Consider the following 16,214-nt stretch of genomic DNA (forward strand, 5'->3'; position numbering starts at 1 on the left):
TTGGAGTGACTGAGGTCAGCGATCTCAAACTTTAATCGGTTCAGCGATCTCAAACTTTAATCGGTGAACACACACAGCCCCGTTCTTTGCCTGCAGAAGAAAGAAGTTGCAGGAAAACCTGCTCACCTGGTCGGAGACGAGAAATGAGAGGCGTTTCAGACATCAATTCCCAAAAGCAGCAGCTATGAGTCCAACAGGAGCGCCACCCGCCCCGCCGGTGGACGCTCGTGCTTCCAAGAAGCCGGTTGGACGACAAACGGGCGAGGAGCAATTTGAAGAACACAGCGCTCCTCAGCGTCATACCACAAGACTGAGAGGCCCCAGTGAGATTTGAACTCACGATCTCTGGTTTACAAGACCAGTGCTCTAACCGCTGAGCTATGCAGCCAGGCGCCAGGTCGCTCAGCGGAACTTGGCTGACTGGTTAACACTGGCTGAGTCAGAACGCTTGGGACACAGGTTCCAATCGACCCTCGCGTCACCGTCTGAACGGTTTGAACATTCTCCCCGTGGGTTTGCTCCGGCTGCTCCGTTTACAAAGAAGTGTAGCTTCTGCGGGATTGGCCACGCTTCATTGTCCCATTGTGTACGGTGATTGTGCGGGCTCGGTGGATTAGTCAGCATTCAATGTAGAATGATGCAGTGCGCGGAATGGGCCTGGGTAGATTGCTCTCTGCAGGTCGGTGTTGACGAGATAAGAATATATGAGATTGGTGACAGTGTGGAAACAGGCCCTTCAGCCCAACAAGTCCAAACTGTTTCCAAACTGGAGGGATTCTGTGCTCCTGTGATATCTGAGAATCACCGGGAGACATCATCGGTCAGCGATCTCAAACTGAAATCGGTGAACACACACGGCCCCGTTCTTTGCCTGCAGAACAAAGAAGTTTTTGGATTTCAACTGAACGCTGTAAGTGACAAAAGCAGAAGTTGCAGGAAAGCTCAACTTGACAAAAGTAGCAGCTCTCAGTCCAACAGGGTTATTCGGGAGCGCGTCGCGTTCCTCTGGTGTTTGGGGGTGAAAACTCGCCCTTCCTCAGAAGCCGCTTGGACCATAAACAGGCGTTGAGCGATTCGAACATGGTACTCGTCAGTCGCATACCAAACATTGAAACTGACTGCGGGCTGGCCTGGCAAAGAGGATAAATGCGATGAGGCCCCAGTGAGATTTGAACTCACGCCCTCTGGTTTACGAGACCAGCGCTCTAACCGCTGAGCTATGGAGCCGGGCGAGCGGCCGCCGCGAACCTTTGGCTGATTGGGTAACAGCCCTCGCGTCACCGTCTGGACAGTTTGAACACTCTCTCTCCCCGTGCGCGCGTGGGTTTGCTCCGGCTGCTCCGGTTACAGAGATGTGCAGCTTCTGCGGGATTGGCCATGCTTCATTGTCCCATTGTGTACGGTGATTGTGCGGGCCCGATGGATTAGTCAGCATTCAATGTACAACGATGCAGTGTGCGGAATGGGTCTGGGTAGACTGCTCTCTGCAGGTCGGTGTTGACGAGATTAGAATAAATTAGATTGGCGACAGTGTGGAAACAGGCCCTTCAGCCCAACAAGTCCACATCAACCCACCCAGACCCGTTTCTCTCTGAATAATGTACCTACGACTAGGGGCAATTTAGAATGGCCAATTCACACGACTTGCACGTCTTTAGACAGTGGGAGCGAACCGGAGCAAACCCACGCAGACTCTGGGCGAATGTGCAAACACGACACAGACAGTCCCCTAAAGCTGGAATCGTGACTGCGTCCCTAGTGCTGTGAGGCAGCAGTGCGAACCACTGAGCGGCTAGTTGGGCGGAATGGCCTGTTTCCAAACTGGAGGGATTCTATGCTTCTGTGATAGCTGAGAATCACCGGAGACATGATTGGGAATGGTCATTCGGTCGCTTGGAGTGACTGAGGTCAGCGATCTCAAACTTTAATCGGTTCAGCGATCTCAAACTTTAATCGGTGAACACACACAGCCCCGTTCTTTGCCTGCAGAAGAAAGAAGTTGCAGGAAAACCTGCTCACCTGGTCGGAGACGAGAAATGAGAGGCGTTTCAGACATCAATTCCCAAAAGCAGCAGCTATGAGTCCAACAGGAGCGCCACCCGCCCCGCCGGTGGACGCTCGTGCTTCCAAGAAGCCGGTTGGACGACAAACGGGCGAGGAGCAATTTGAAGAACACAGCGCTCCTCAGCGTCATACCACAAGACTGAGAGGCCCCAGTGAGATTTGAACTCACGATCTCTGGTTTACAAGACCAGTGCTCTAACCGCTGAGCTATGCAGCCAGGCGCCAGGTCGCTCAGCGGAACTTGGCTGACTGGTTAACACTGGCTGAGTCAGAACGCTTGGGACACAGGTTCCAATCGACCCTCGCGTCACCGTCTGAACGGTTTGAACATTCTCCCCGTGGGTTTGCTCCGGCTGCTCCGTTTACAAAGAAGTGTAGCTTCTGCGGGATTGGCCACGCTTCATTGTCCCATTGTGTACGGTGATTGTGCGGGCTCGGTGGATTAGTCAGCATTCAATGTAGAATGATGCAGTGCGCGGAATGGGCCTGGGTAGATTGCTCTCTGCAGGTCGGTGTTGACGAGATAAGAATATATGAGATTGGTGACAGTGTGGAAACAGGCCCTTCAGCCCAACAAGTCCAAACTGTTTCCAAACTGGAGGGATTCTGTGCTCCTGTGATATCTGAGAATCACCGGGAGACATCATCGGTCAGCGATCTCAAACTGAAATCGGTGAACACACACGGCCCCGTTCTTTGCCTGCAGAACAAAGAAGTTTTTGGATTTCAACTGAACGCTGTAAGTGACAAAAGCAGAAGTTGCAGGAAAGCTCAACTTGACAAAAGTAGCAGCTCTCAGTCCAACAGGGTTATTCGGGAGCGCGTCGCGTACCTCTGGTGTTTGGGGGTGAAAACTCGCCCTTCCTCAGAAGCCGCTTGGACCATAAACAGGCGTTGAGCGATTCGAACATGGTACTCGTCAGTCGCATACCAAACATTGAAACTGACTGCGGGCTGGCCTGGCAAAGAGGATAAATGCGATGAGGCCCCAGTGAGATTTGAACTCACGCCCTCTGGTTTACGAGACCAGCGCTCTAACCGCTGAGCTATGGAGCCGGGCGAGCGGCCGCCGCGAACCTTTGGCTGATTGGGTAACAGTCCTCGCGTCACCGTCTGGACAGTTTGAACACTCTCTCTCCCCGTGCGCGCGTGGGTTTGCTCCGGCTGCTCCGGTTACAGAGATGTGCAGCTTCTGCGGGATTGGCCATGCTTCATTGTCCCATTGTGTACGGTGATTGTGCGGGCTCGATGGATTAGTCAGCATTCAATGTACAACGATGCAGTGTGCGGAATGGGTCTGGGTAGACTGCTCTCTGCAGGTCGGTGTTGACGAGATTAGAATAAATTAGATTGGCGACAGTGTGGAAACAGGCCCTTCAGCCCAACAAGTCCACATCAACCCACCCAGACCCGTTTCTCTCTGAATAATGTACCTACGACTAGGGGCAATTTAGAATGGCCAATTCACACGACTTGCACGTCTTTAGACAGTGGGAGCGAACCGGAGCAAACCCACGCAGACTCTGGGCGAATGTGCAAACACGACACAGACAGTCCCCTAAAGCTGGAATCGTGACTGCGTCCCTAGTGCTGTGAGGCAGCAGTGCGAACCACTGAGCGGCTAGTTGGGCGGAATGGCCTGTTTCCAAACTGGAGGGATTCTATGCTTCTGTGATAGCTGAGAATCACCGGGAGACATGATTGGGAATGGTCATTCGGTCGCTTGGAGTGACTGAGGTCAGCGATCTCAAACTTTAATCGGTTCAGCGATCTCAAACTTTAATCGGTGAACACACACAGCCCCGTTCTTTGCCTGCAGAAGAAAGAAGTTGCAGGAAAACCTGCTCACCTGGTCGGAGACGAGAAATGAGAGGCGTTTCAGACATCAATTCCCAAAAGCAGCAGCTATGAGTCCAACAGGAGCGCCACCCGCCCCGCCGGTGGACGCTCGTGCTTCCAAGAAGCCGGTTGGACGACAAACGGGCGAGGAGCAATTTGAAGAACACAGCGCTCCTCAGCGTCATACCACAAGACTGAGAGGCCCCAGTGAGATTTGAACTCACGATCTCTGGTTTACAAGACCAGTGCTCTAACCGCTGAGCTATGCAGCCAGGCGCCAGGTCGCTCAGCGGAACTTGGCTGACTGGTTAACACTGGCTGAGTCAGAACGCTTGGGACACAGGTTCCAATCGACCCTCGCGTCACCGTCTGAACGGTTTGAACATTCTCCCCGTGGGTTTGCTCCGGCTGCTCCGTTTACAAAGAAGTGTAGCTTCTGCGGGATTGGCCACGCTTCATTGTCCCATTGTGTACGGTGATTGTGCGGGCTCGGTGGATTAGTCAGCATTCAATGTAGAATGATGCAGTGCGCGGAATGGGCCTGGGTAGATTGCTCTCTGCAGGTCGGTGTTGACGAGATAAGAATATATGAGATTGGTGACAGTGTGGAAACAGGCCCTTCAGCCCAACAAGTCCAAACTGTTTCCAAACTGGAGGGATTCTGTGCTCCTGTGATATCTGAGAATCACCGGGAGACATCATCGGTCAGCGATCTCAAACTGAAATCGGTGAACACACACGGCCCCGTTCTTTGCCTGCAGAACAAAGAAGTTTTTGGATTTCAACTGAACGCTGTAAGTGACAAAAGCAGAAGTTGCAGGAAAGCTCAACTTGACAAAAGTAGCAGCTCTCAGTCCAACAGGGTTATTCGGGAGCGCGTCGCGTACCTCTGGTGTTTGGGGGTGAAAACTCGCCCTTCCTCAGAAGCCGCTTGGACCATAAACAGGCGTTGAGCGATTCGAACATGGTACTCGTCAGTCGCATACCAAACATTGAAACTGACTGCGGGCTGGCCTGGCAAAGAGGATAAATGCGATGAGGCCCCAGTGAGATTTGAACTCACGCCCTCTGGTTTACGAGACCAGCGCTCTAACCGCTGAGCTATGGAGCCGGGCGAGCGGCCGCCGCGAACCTTTGGCTGATTGGGTAACAGTCCTCGCGTCACCGTCTGGACAGTTTGAACACTCTCTCTCCCCGTGCGCGCGTGGGTTTGCTCCGGGTGCTCCGGTTACAGAGATGTGCAGCTTCTGCGGGATTGGCCATGCTTCATTGTCCCATTGTGTACGGTGATTGTGCGGGCTCGATGGATTAGTCAGCATTCAATGTACAACGATGCAGTGTGCGGAATGGGTCTGGGTAGACTGCTCTCTGCAGGTCGGTGTTGACGAGATTAGAATAAATTAGATTGGCGACAGTGTGGAAACAGGCCCTTCAGCCCAACAAGTCCACATCAACCCACCCAGACCCGTTTCTCTCTGAATAATGTACCTACGACTAGGGGCAATTTAGAATGGCCAATTCACACGACTTGCACGTCTTTAGACAGTGGGAGCGAACCGGAGCAAACCCACGCAGACTCTGGGCGAATGTGCAAACACGACACAGACAGTCCCCTAAAGCTGGAATCGTGACTGCGTCCCTAGTGCTGTGAGGCAGCAGTGCGAACCACTGAGCGGCTAGTTGGGCGGAATGGCCTGTTTCCAAACTGGAGGGATTCTATGCTTCTGTGATAGCTGAGAATCACCGGGGAGACATGATTGGGAATGGTCATTCGGTCGCTTGGAGTGACTGAGGTCAGCGATCTCAAACTTTAATCGGTTCAGCGATCTCAAACTTTAATCGGTGAACACACACAGCCCCGTTCTTTGCCTGCAGAAGAAAGAAGTTGCAGGAAAACCTGCTCACCTGGTCGGAGACGAGAAATGAGAGGCGTTTCAGACATCAATTCCCAAAAGCAGCAGCTATGAGTCCAACAGGAGCGCCACCCGCCCCGCCGGTGGACGCTCGTGCTTCCAAGAAGCCGGTTGGACGACAAACGGGCGAGGAGCAATTTGAAGAACACAGCGCTCCTCAGCGTCATACCACAAGACTGAGAGGCCCCAGTGAGATTTGAACTCACGATCTCTGGTTTACAAGACCAGTGCTCTAACCGCTGAGCTATGCAGCCAGGCGCCAGGTCGCTCAGCGGAACTTGGCTGACTGGTTAACACTGGCTGAGTCAGAACGCTTGGGACACAGGTTCCAATCGACCCTCGCGTCACCGTCTGAACGGTTTGAACATTCTCCCCGTGGGTTTGCTCCGGCTGCTCCGTTTACAAAGAAGTGTAGCTTCTGCGGGATTGGCCACGCTTCATTGTCCCATTGTGTACGGTGATTGTGCGGGCTCGGTGGATTAGTCAGCATTCAATGTAGAATGATGCAGTGCGCGGAATGGGCCTGGGTAGATTGCTCTCTGCAGGTCGGTGTTGACGAGATAAGAATATATGAGATTGGTGACAGTGTGGAAACAGGCCCTTCAGCCCAACAAGTCCAAACTGTTTCCAAACTGGAGGGATTCTGTGCTCCTGTGATATCTGAGAATCACCGGGAGACATCATCGGTCAGCGATCTCAAACTGAAATCGGTGAACACACACGGCCCCGTTCTTTGCCTGCAGAACAAAGAAGTTTTTGGATTTCAACTGAACGCTGTAAGTGACAAAAGCAGAAGTTGCAGGAAAGCTCAACTTGACAAAAGTAGCAGCTCTCAGTCCAACAGGGTTATTCGGGAGCGCGTCGCGTACCTCTGGTGTTTGGGGGTGAAAACTCGCCCTTCCTCAGAAGCCGCTTGGACCATAAACAGGCGTTGAGCGATTCGAACATGGTACTCGTCAGTCGCATACCAAACATTGAAACTGACTGCGGGCTGGCCTGGCAAAGAGGATAAATGCGATGAGGCCCCAGTGAGATTTGAACTCACGCCCTCTGGTTTACGAGACCAGCGCTCTAACCGCTGAGCTATGGAGCCGGGCGAGCGGCCGCCGCGAACCTTTGGCTGATTGGGTAACAGCCCTCGCGTCACCGTCTGGACAGTTTGAACACTCTCTCTCCCCGTGCGCGCGTGGGTTTGCTCCGGCTGCTCCGGTTACAGAGATGTGCAGCTTCTGCGGGATTGGCCATGCTTCATTGTCCCATTGTGTACGGTGATTGTGCGGGCTCGATGGATTAGTCAGCATTCAATGTACAACGATGCAGTGTGCGGAATGGGTCTGGGTAGACTGCTCTCTGCAGGTCGGTGTTGACGAGATTAGAATAAATTAGATTGGCGACAGTGTGGAAACAGGCCCTTCAGCCCAACAAGTCCACATCAACCCACCCAGACCCGTTTCTCTCTGAATAATGTACCTACGACTAGGGGCAATTTAGAATGGCCAATTCACACGACTTGCACGTCTTTAGACAGTGGGAGCGAACCGGAGCAAACCCACGCAGACTCTGGGCGAATGTGCAAACACGACACAGACAGTCCCCTAAAGCTGGAATCGTGACTGCGTCCCTAGTGCTGTGAGGCAGCAGTGCGAACCACTGAGCGGCTAGTTGGGCGGAATGGCCTGTTTCCAAACTGGAGGGATTCTATGCTTCTGTGATAGCTGAGAATCACCGGAGACATGATTGGGAATGGTCATTCGGTCGCTTGGAGTGACTGAGGTCAGCGATCTCAAACTTTAATCGGTTCAGCGATCTCAAACTTTAATCGGTGAACACACACAGCCCCGTTCTTTGCCTGCAGAAGAAAGAAGTTGCAGGAAAACCTGCTCACCTGGTCGGAGACGAGAAATGAGAGGCGTTTCAGACATCAATTCCCAAAAGCAGCAGCTATGAGTCCAACAGGAGCGCCACCCGCCCCGCCGGTGGACGCTCGTGCTTCCAAGAAGCCGGTTGGACGACAAACGGGCGAGGAGCAATTTGAAGAACACAGCGCTCCTCAGCGTCATACCACAAGACTGAGAGGCCCCAGTGAGATTTGAACTCACGACCTCTGGTTTACAAGACCAGTGCTCTAACCGCTGAGCTATGGAGCCAGGCGCCAGGTCGCTCAGCGGAACTTGGCTGACTGGTTAACACTGGCTGAGTCAGAACGCTTGGGACACAGGTTCCAATCGACCCTCGCGTCACCGTCTGAACGGTTTGAACATTCTCCCCGTGGGTTTGCTCCGGCTGCTCCGTTTACAAAGAAGTGTAGCTTCTGCGGGATTGGCCACGCTTCATTGTCCCATTGTGTACGGTGATTGTGCGGGCTCGGTGGATTAGTCAGCATTCAATGTAGAATGATGCAGTGCGCGGAATGGGCCTGGTAGATTGCTCTCTGCAGGTCGGTGTTGACGAGATAAGAATATATGAGATTGGTGACAGTGTGGAAACAGGCCCTTCAGCCCAACAAGTCCAAACTGTTTCCAAACTGGAGGGATTCTGTGCTCCTGTGATATCTGAGAATCACCGGGAGACATCATCGGTCAGCGATCTCAAACTGAAATCGGTGAACACACACGGCCCCGTTCTTTGCCTGCAGAACAAAGAAGTTTTTGGATTTCAACTGAACGCTGTAAGTGACAAAAGCAGAAGTTGCAGGAAAGCTCAACTTGACAAAAGTAGCAGCTCTCAGTCCAACAGGGTTATTCGGGAGCGCGTCGCGTACCTCTGGTGTTTGGGGGTGAAAACTCGCCCTTCCTCAGAAGCCGCTTGGACCATAAACAGGCGTTGAGCGATTCGAACATGGTACTCGTCAGTCGCATACCAAACATTGAAACTGACTGCGGGCTGGCCTGGCAAAGAGGATAAATGCGATGAGGCCCCAGTGAGATTTGAACTCACGCCCTCTGGTTTACGAGACCAGCGCTCTAACCGCTGAGCTATGGAGCCGGGCGAGCGGCCGCCGCGAACCTTTGGCTGATTGGGTAACAGCCCTCGCGTCACCGTCTGGACAGTTTGAACACTCTCTCTCCCCGTGCGCGCGTGGGTTTGCTCCGGGTGCTCCGGTTACAGAGATGTGCAGCTTCTGCGGGATTGGCCATGCTTCATTGTCCCATTGTGTACGGTGATTGTGCGGGCTCGATGGATTAGTCAGCATTCAATGTACAACGATGCAGTGTGCGGAATGGGTCTGGGTAGACTGCTCTCTGCAGGTCGGTGTTGACGAGATTAGAATAAATTAGATTGGCGACAGTGTGAAACAGGCCCTTCAGCCCAACAAGTCCACATCAACCCACCCAGACCCGTTTCTCTCTGAATAATGTACCTACGACTAGGGGCAATTTAGAATGGCCAATTCACACGACTTGCACGTCTTTAGACAGTGGGAGCGAACCGGAGCAAACCCACGCAGACTCTGGGCGAATGTGCAAACACGACACAGACAGTCCCCTAAAGCTGGAATCGTGACTGCGTCCCTAGTGCTGTGAGGCAGCAGTGCGAACCACTGAGCGGCTAGTTGGGCGGAATGGCCTGTTTCCAAACTGGAGGGATTCTATGCTTCTGTGATAGCTGAGAATCACCGGGAGACATGATTGGGAATGGTCATTCGGTCGCTTGGAGTGACTGAGGTCAGCGATCTCAAACTTTAATCGGTTCAGCGATCTCAAACTTTAATCGGTGAACACACACAGCCCCGTTCTTTGCCTGCAGAAGAAAGAAGTTGCAGGAAAACCTGCTCACCTGGTCGGAGACGAGAAATGAGAGGCGTTTCAGACATCAATTCCCAAAAGCAGCAGCTATGAGTCCAACAGGAGCGCCACCCGCCCCGCCGGTGGACGCTCGTGCTTCCAAGAAGCCGGTTGGACGACAAACGGGCGAGGAGCAATTTGAAGAACACAGCGCTCCTCAGCGTCATACCACAAGACTGAGAGGCCCCAGTGAGATTTGAACTCACGACCTCTGGTTTACAAGACCAGTGCTCTAACCGCTGAGCTATGGAGCCAGGCGCCAGGTCGCTCAGCGGAACTTGGCTGACTGGTTAACACTGGCTGAGTCAGAACGCTTGGGACACAGGTTCCAATCGACCCTCGCGTCACCGTCTGAACGGTTTGAACATTCTCCCCGTGGGTTTGCTCCGGCTGCTCCGTTTACAAAGAAGTGTAGCTTCTGCGGGATTGGCCACGCTTCATTGTCCCATTGTGTACGGTGATTGTGCGGGCTCGGTGGATTAGTCAGCATTCAATGTAGAATGATGCAGTGCGCGGAATGGGCCTGGGTAGATTGCTCTCTGCAGGTCGGTGTTGACGAGATAAGAATATATGAGATTGGTGACAGTGTGGAAACAGGCCCTTCAGCCCAACAAGTCCAAACTGTTTCCAAACTGGAGGGATTCTGTGCTCCTGTGATATCTGAGAATCACCGGGAGACATCATCGGTCAGCGATCTCAAACTGAAATCGGTGAACACACACGGCCCCGTTCTTTGCCTGCAGAACAAAGAAGTTTTTGGATTTCAACTGAACGCTGTAAGTGACAAAAGCAGAAGTTGCAGGAAAGCTCAACTTGACAAAAGTAGCAGCTCTCAGTCCAACAGGGTTATTCGGGAGCGCGTCGCGTACCTCTGGTGTTTGGGGTGAAAACTCGCCCTTCCTCAGAAGCCGCTTGGACCATAAACAGGCGTTGAGCGATTCGAACATGGTACTCGTCAGTCGCATACCAAACATTGAAACTGACTGCGGGCTGGCCTGGCAAAGAGGATAAATGCGATGAGGCCCCAGTGAGATTTGAACTCACGCCCTCTGGTTTACGAGACCAGCGCTCTAACCGCTGAGCTATGGAGCCGGGCGAGCGGCCGCCGCGAACCTTTGGCTGATTGGGTAACAGCCCTCGCGTCACCGTCTGGACAGTTTGAACACTCTCTCTCCCCGTGCGCGCGTGGGTTTGCTCCGGCTGCTCCGGTTACAGAGATGTGCAGCTTCTGCGGGATTGGCCATGCTTCATTGTCCCATTGTGTACGGTGATTGTGCGGGCTCGATGGATTAGTCAGCATTCAATGTACAACGATGCAGTGTGCGGAATGGGTCTGGGTAGACTGCTCTCTGCAGGTCGGTGTTGACGAGATTAGAATAAATTAGATTGGCGACAGTGTGGAAACAGGCCCTTCAGCCCAACAAGTCCACATCAACCCACCCAGACCCGTTTCTCTCTGAATAATGTACCTACGACTAGGGGCATTTAGAATGGCCAATTCACACGACTTGCACGTCTTTAGACAGTGGGAGCGAACCGGAGCAAACCCACGCAGACTCTGGGCGAATGTGCAAACACGACACAGACAGTCCCCTAAAGCTGGAATCGTGACTGCGTCCCTAGTGCTGTGAGGCAGCAGTGCGAACCACTGAGCGGCTAGTTGGGCGGAATGGCCTGTTTCCAAACTGGAGGGATTCTATGCTTCTGTGATAGCTGAGAATCACCGGGAGACATGATTGGGAATGGTCATTCGGTCGCTTGGAGTGACTGAGGTCAGCGATCTCAAACTTTAATCGGTTCAGCGATCTCAAACTTTAATCGGTGAACACACACAGCCCCGTTCTTTGCCTGCAGAAGAAAGAAGTTGCAGGAAAACCTGCTCACCTGGTCGGAGACGAGAAATGAGAGGCGTTTCAGACATCAATTCCCAAAAGCAGCAGCTATGAGTCCAACAGGAGCGCCACCCGCCCCGCCGTGGACGCTCGTGCTTCCAAGAAGCCGGTTGGACGACAAACGGGCGAGGAGCAATTTGAAGAACACAGCGCTCCTCAGCGTCATACCACAAGACTGAGAGGCCCCAGTGAGATTTGAACTCACGACCTCTGGTTTACAAGACCAGTGCTCTAACCGCTGAGCTATGGAGCCAGGCGCCAGGTCGCTCAGCGGAACTTGGCTGACTGGTTAACACTGGCTGAGTCAGAACGCTTGGGACACAGGTTCCAATCGACCCTCGCGTCACCGTCTGAACGGTTTGAACATTCTCCCCGTGGGTTTGCTCCGGCTGCTCCGTTTACAAAGAAGTGTAGCTTCTGCGGGATTGGCCACGCTTCATTGTCCCATTGTGTACGGTGATTGTGCGGGCTCGGTGGATTAGTCAGCATTCAATGTAGAATGATGCAGTGCGCGGAATGGGCCTGGGTAGATTGCTCTCTGCAGGTCGGTGTTGACGAGATAAGAATATATGAGATTGGTGACAGTGTGGAAACAGGCCCTTCAGCCCAACAAGTCCAAACTGTTTCCAAACTGGAGGGATTCTGTGCTCCTGTGATATCTGAGAATCACCGGGAGACATCATCGGTCAGCGATCTCAAACTGAAATCGGTGAACACACACGGCCCCGTTCTTTGCCTGCAGAACAAAGAAGTTTTTGGATTTCAACTGAACGCTGTAAGTGACAAAAGCAGAAGTTGCAGGAAAGCTCAACTTGACAAAAGTAGCAGCTCTCAGTCCAACAGGGTTATTCGGGAGCGCGTCGCGTACCTCTGGTGTTTGGGGGTGAAAACTCGCCCTTCCTCAGAAGCCGCTTGGACCATAAACAGGCGTTGAGCGATTCGAACATGGTACTCGTCAGTCGCATACCAAACATTGAAACTGACTGCGGGCTGGCCTGGCAAAGAGGATAAATGCGATGAGGCCCCAGTGAGATTTGAACTCACGCCCTCTGGTTTACGAGACCAGCGCTCTAACCGCTGAGCTATGGAGCCGGGCGAGCGGCCGCCGCGAACCTTTGGCTGATTGGGTAACAGCCCTCGCGTCACCGTCTGGACAGTTTGAACACTCTCTCTCCCCGTGCGCGCGTGGGTTTGCTCCGGCTGCTCCGGTTACAGAGATGTGCAGCTTCTGCGGGATTGGCCATGCTTCATTGTCCCATTGTGTACGGTGATTGTGCGGGCTCGATGGATTAGTCAGCATTCAATGTACAACGATGCAGTGTGCGGAATGGGTCTGGGTAGACTGCTCTCTGCAGGTCGGTGTTGACGAGATTAGAATAAATTAGATTGGCGACAGTGTGGAAACAGGCCCTTCAGCCCAACAAGTCCACATCAACCCACCCAGACCCGTTTCTCTCTGAATAATGTACCTACGACTAGGGGCAATTTAGAATGGCCAATTCACACGACTTGCACGTCTTTAGACAGTGGGAGCGAACCGGAGCAAACCCACGCAGACTCTGGGCGAATGTGCAAACACGACACAGACAGTCCCCTAAAGCTGGAATCGTGACTGCGTCCCTAGTGCTGTGAGGCAGCAGTGCGAACCACTGAGCGGCTAGTTGGGCGGAATGGCCTGTTTCCAAACTGGAGGGATTCTATGCTTCTGTGATAGCTGAGAATCACCGGGAGACATGATTGGGAATGGTCATTCGGTCGCTTGGAGTGACTGAGGTCAGCGATCTCAAACTTTAATCGGTTCAGCGATCTCAAACTTTAATCGGTGAACACACACAGCCCCGTTCTTTGCCTGCAGAAGAAAGAAGTTGCAGGAAAACCTGCTCACCTGGTCGGAGACGAGAAATGAGAGGCGTTTCAGACATCAATTCCCAAAAGCAGCAGCTATGAGTCCAACAGGAGCGCCACCCGCCCCGCCGGTGGACGCTCGTGCTTCCAAGAAGCCGGTTGGACGACAAACGGGCGAGGAGCAATTTGAAGAACACAGCGCTCCTCAGCGTCATACCACAAGACTGAGAGGCCCCAGTGAGATTTGAACTCACGACCTCTGGTTTACAAGACCAGTGCTCTAACCGCTGAGCTATGGAGCCAGGCGCCAGGTCGCTCAGCGGAACTTGGCTGACTGGTTAACACTGGCTGAGTCAGAACGCTTGGGACACAGGTTCCAATCGACCCTCGCGTCACCGTCTGAACGGTTTGAACATTCTCCCCGTGGGTTTGCTCCGGCTGCTCCGTTTACAAAGAAGTGTAGCTTCTGCGGGATTGGCCACGCTTCATTGTCCCATTGTGTACGGTGATTGTGCGGGCTCGGTGGATTAGTCAGCATTCAATGTAGAATGATGCAGTGCGCGGAATGGGCCTGGGTAGATTGCTCTCTGCAGGTCGGTGTTGACGAGATAAGAATATATGAGATTGGTGACAGTGTGGAAACAGGCCCTTCAGCCCAACAAGTCCAAACTGTTTCCAAACTGGAGGGATTCTGTGCTCCTGTGATATCTGAGAATCACCGGGAGACATCATCGGTCAGCGATCTCAAACTGAAATCGGTGAACACACACGGCCCCGTTCTTTGCCTGCAGAACAAAGAAGTTTTTGGATTTCAACTGAACGCTGTAAGTGACAAAAGCAGAAGTTGCAGGAAAGCTCAACTTGACAAAAGTAGCAGCTCTCAGTCCAACAGGGTTATTCGGGAGCGCGTCGCGTACCTCTGGTGTTTGGGGGTGAAAACTCGCCCTCCTCAGAAGCCGCTTGGACCATAAACAGGCGTTGAGCGATTCGAACATGGTACTCGTCAGTCGCATACCAAACATTGAAACTGACTGCGGGCTGGCCTGGCAAAGAGGATAAATGCGATGAGGCCCCAGTGAGATTTGAACTCACGCCCTCTGGTTTACGAGACCAGCGCTCTAACCGCTGAGCTATGGAGCCGGGCGAGCGGCCGCCGCGAACCTTTGGCTGATTGGGTAACAGCCCTCGCGTCACCGTCTGGACAGTTTGAACACTCTCTCTCCCCGTGCGCGCGTGGGTTTGCTCCGGCTGCTCCGGTTACAGAGATGTGCAGCTTCTGCGGGATTGGCCATGCTTCATTGTCCCATTGTGTACGGTGATTGTGCGGGCTCGATGGATTAGTCAGCATTCAATGTACAACGATGCAGTGTGCGGAATGGGTCTGGGTAGACTGCTCTCTGCAGGTCGGTGTTGACGAGATTAGAATAAATTAGATTGGCGACAGTGTGGAAACAGGCCCTTCAGCCCAACAAGTCCACATCAACCCACCCAGACCCGTTTCTCTCTGAATAATGTACCTACGACTAGGGGCAATTTAGAATGGCCAATTCACACGACTTGCACGTCTTTAGACAGTGGGAGCGAACCGGAGCAAACCCACGCAGACTCTGGGCGAATGTGCAAACACGACACAGACAGTCCCCTAAAGCTGGAATCGTGACTGCGTCCCTAGTGCTGTGAGGCAGCAGTGCGAACCACTGAGCGGCTAGTTGGGCGGAATGGCCTGTTTCCCAACTGGAGGGATTCTATGCTTCTGTGATAGCTGAGAATCACCGGGAGACATGATTGGGAATGGTCATTCGGTCGCTTGGAGTGACTGAGGTCAGCGATCTCAAACTTTAATCGGTTCAGCGATCTCAAACTTTAATCGGTGAACACACACAGCCCCGTTCTTTGCCTGCAGAAGAAAGAAGTTGCAGGAAAACCTGCTCACCTGGTCGGAGACGAGAAATGAGAGGCGTTTCAGACATCAATTCCCAAAAGCAGCAGCTATGAGTCCAACAGGAGCGCCACCCCCCCCGCCGGTGGACGCTCGTGCTTCCAAGAAGCCGGTTGGACGACAAACGGGCGAGGAGCAATTTGAAGAACACAGCGCTCCTCAGCGTCATACCACAAGACTGAGAGGCCCCAGTGAGATTTGAACTCACGATCTCTGGTTTACAAGACCAGTGCTCTAACCGCTGAGCTATGGAGCCAGGCGCCAGGTCGCTCAGCGGAACTTGGCTGACTGGTTAACACTGGCTGAGTCAGAACGCTTGGGACACAGGTTCCAATCGACCCTCGCGTCACCGTCTGAACGGTTTGAACATTCTCCCCGTGGGTTTGCTCCGGCTGCTCCGTTTACAAAGAAGTGTAGCTTCTGCGGGATTGGCCACGCTTCATTGTCCCATTGTGTACGGTGATTGTGCGGGCTCGGTGGATTAGTCAGCATTCAATGTAGAATGATGCAGTGCGCGGAATGGGCCTGGGTAGATTGCTCTCTGCAGGTCGGTGTTGACGAGATAAGAATATATGAGATTGGTGACAGTGTGGAAACAGGCCCTTCAGCCCAACAAGTCCAAACTGTTTCCAAACTGGAGGGATTCTGTGCTCCTGTGATATCTGAGAATCACCGGGAGACATCATCGGTCAGCGATCTCAAACTGAAATCGGTGAACACACACGGCCCCGTTCTTTGCCTGCAGAACAAAGAAGTTTTTGGATTTCAACTGAACGCTGTAAGTGACAAAAGCAGAAGTTGCAGGAAAGCTCAACTTGACAAAAGTAGCAGCTCTCAGTCCAACAGGGTTATTCGGGAGCGCGTCGCGTACCTCTGGTGTTTGGGGTGAAAACTCGCCCTTCCTCAGAAGCCGCTTGGACCATAAACAGGCGTTCGA

General features: G+C 53.0%; 12 non-coding genes across 12 annotated transcripts; all 12 read right to left on the reverse strand.

Annotated features, from left to right (window-relative positions):
• Nucleotides 1–1,154: 1,154 nt before the first annotated feature.
• On the reverse strand, nucleotides 1,155–1,227 carry trnat-cgu (transfer RNA threonine (anticodon CGU)). The gene has a single exon. It is a non-coding gene; the product is annotated as a tRNA-Thr (tRNA).
• A 1,820-nt stretch (nucleotides 1,228–3,047) lies between these two features.
• On the reverse strand, nucleotides 3,048–3,120 carry trnat-cgu (transfer RNA threonine (anticodon CGU)). Its single transcript has one exon. It is a non-coding gene; the product is annotated as a tRNA-Thr (tRNA).
• Nucleotides 3,121–4,941: 1,821 nt separating this feature from the next.
• On the reverse strand, nucleotides 4,942–5,014 carry trnat-cgu (transfer RNA threonine (anticodon CGU)). Its single transcript has one exon. It is a non-coding gene; the product is annotated as a tRNA-Thr (tRNA).
• Nucleotides 5,015–6,836: 1,822 nt separating this feature from the next.
• Nucleotides 6,837–6,909, reverse strand: trnat-cgu (transfer RNA threonine (anticodon CGU)). The gene has a single exon. It is a non-coding gene; the product is annotated as a tRNA-Thr (tRNA).
• Nucleotides 6,910–7,890: 981 nt separating this feature from the next.
• On the reverse strand, nucleotides 7,891–7,963 carry trnat-ugu (transfer RNA threonine (anticodon UGU)). Its single transcript has one exon. It is a non-coding gene; the product is annotated as a tRNA-Thr (tRNA).
• A 765-nt stretch (nucleotides 7,964–8,728) lies between these two features.
• trnat-cgu (transfer RNA threonine (anticodon CGU)) lies at nucleotides 8,729–8,801 on the reverse strand. The gene has a single exon. It is a non-coding gene; the product is annotated as a tRNA-Thr (tRNA).
• Nucleotides 8,802–9,782: 981 nt separating this feature from the next.
• On the reverse strand, nucleotides 9,783–9,855 carry trnat-ugu (transfer RNA threonine (anticodon UGU)). Its single transcript has one exon. It is a non-coding gene; the product is annotated as a tRNA-Thr (tRNA).
• Nucleotides 9,856–10,620: 765 nt separating this feature from the next.
• trnat-cgu (transfer RNA threonine (anticodon CGU)) lies at nucleotides 10,621–10,693 on the reverse strand. The gene has a single exon. It is a non-coding gene; the product is annotated as a tRNA-Thr (tRNA).
• Nucleotides 10,694–11,673: 980 nt separating this feature from the next.
• Nucleotides 11,674–11,746, reverse strand: trnat-ugu (transfer RNA threonine (anticodon UGU)). Its single transcript has one exon. It is a non-coding gene; the product is annotated as a tRNA-Thr (tRNA).
• A 766-nt stretch (nucleotides 11,747–12,512) lies between these two features.
• On the reverse strand, nucleotides 12,513–12,585 carry trnat-cgu (transfer RNA threonine (anticodon CGU)). The gene has a single exon. It is a non-coding gene; the product is annotated as a tRNA-Thr (tRNA).
• Nucleotides 12,586–13,567: 982 nt separating this feature from the next.
• Nucleotides 13,568–13,640, reverse strand: trnat-ugu (transfer RNA threonine (anticodon UGU)). The gene has a single exon. It is a non-coding gene; the product is annotated as a tRNA-Thr (tRNA).
• Nucleotides 13,641–14,405: 765 nt separating this feature from the next.
• On the reverse strand, nucleotides 14,406–14,478 carry trnat-cgu (transfer RNA threonine (anticodon CGU)). The gene has a single exon. It is a non-coding gene; the product is annotated as a tRNA-Thr (tRNA).
• Between the last annotated feature and the right edge of the window lie 1,736 nt (nucleotides 14,479–16,214).

This window comes from Hemiscyllium ocellatum, unplaced genomic scaffold (assembly GCF_020745735.1).
Source record: "Hemiscyllium ocellatum isolate sHemOce1 unplaced genomic scaffold, sHemOce1.pat.X.cur. scaffold_2578_pat_ctg1, whole genome shotgun sequence".
NCBI classification, from domain to species: domain Eukaryota; kingdom Metazoa; phylum Chordata; class Chondrichthyes; order Orectolobiformes; family Hemiscylliidae; genus Hemiscyllium; species Hemiscyllium ocellatum.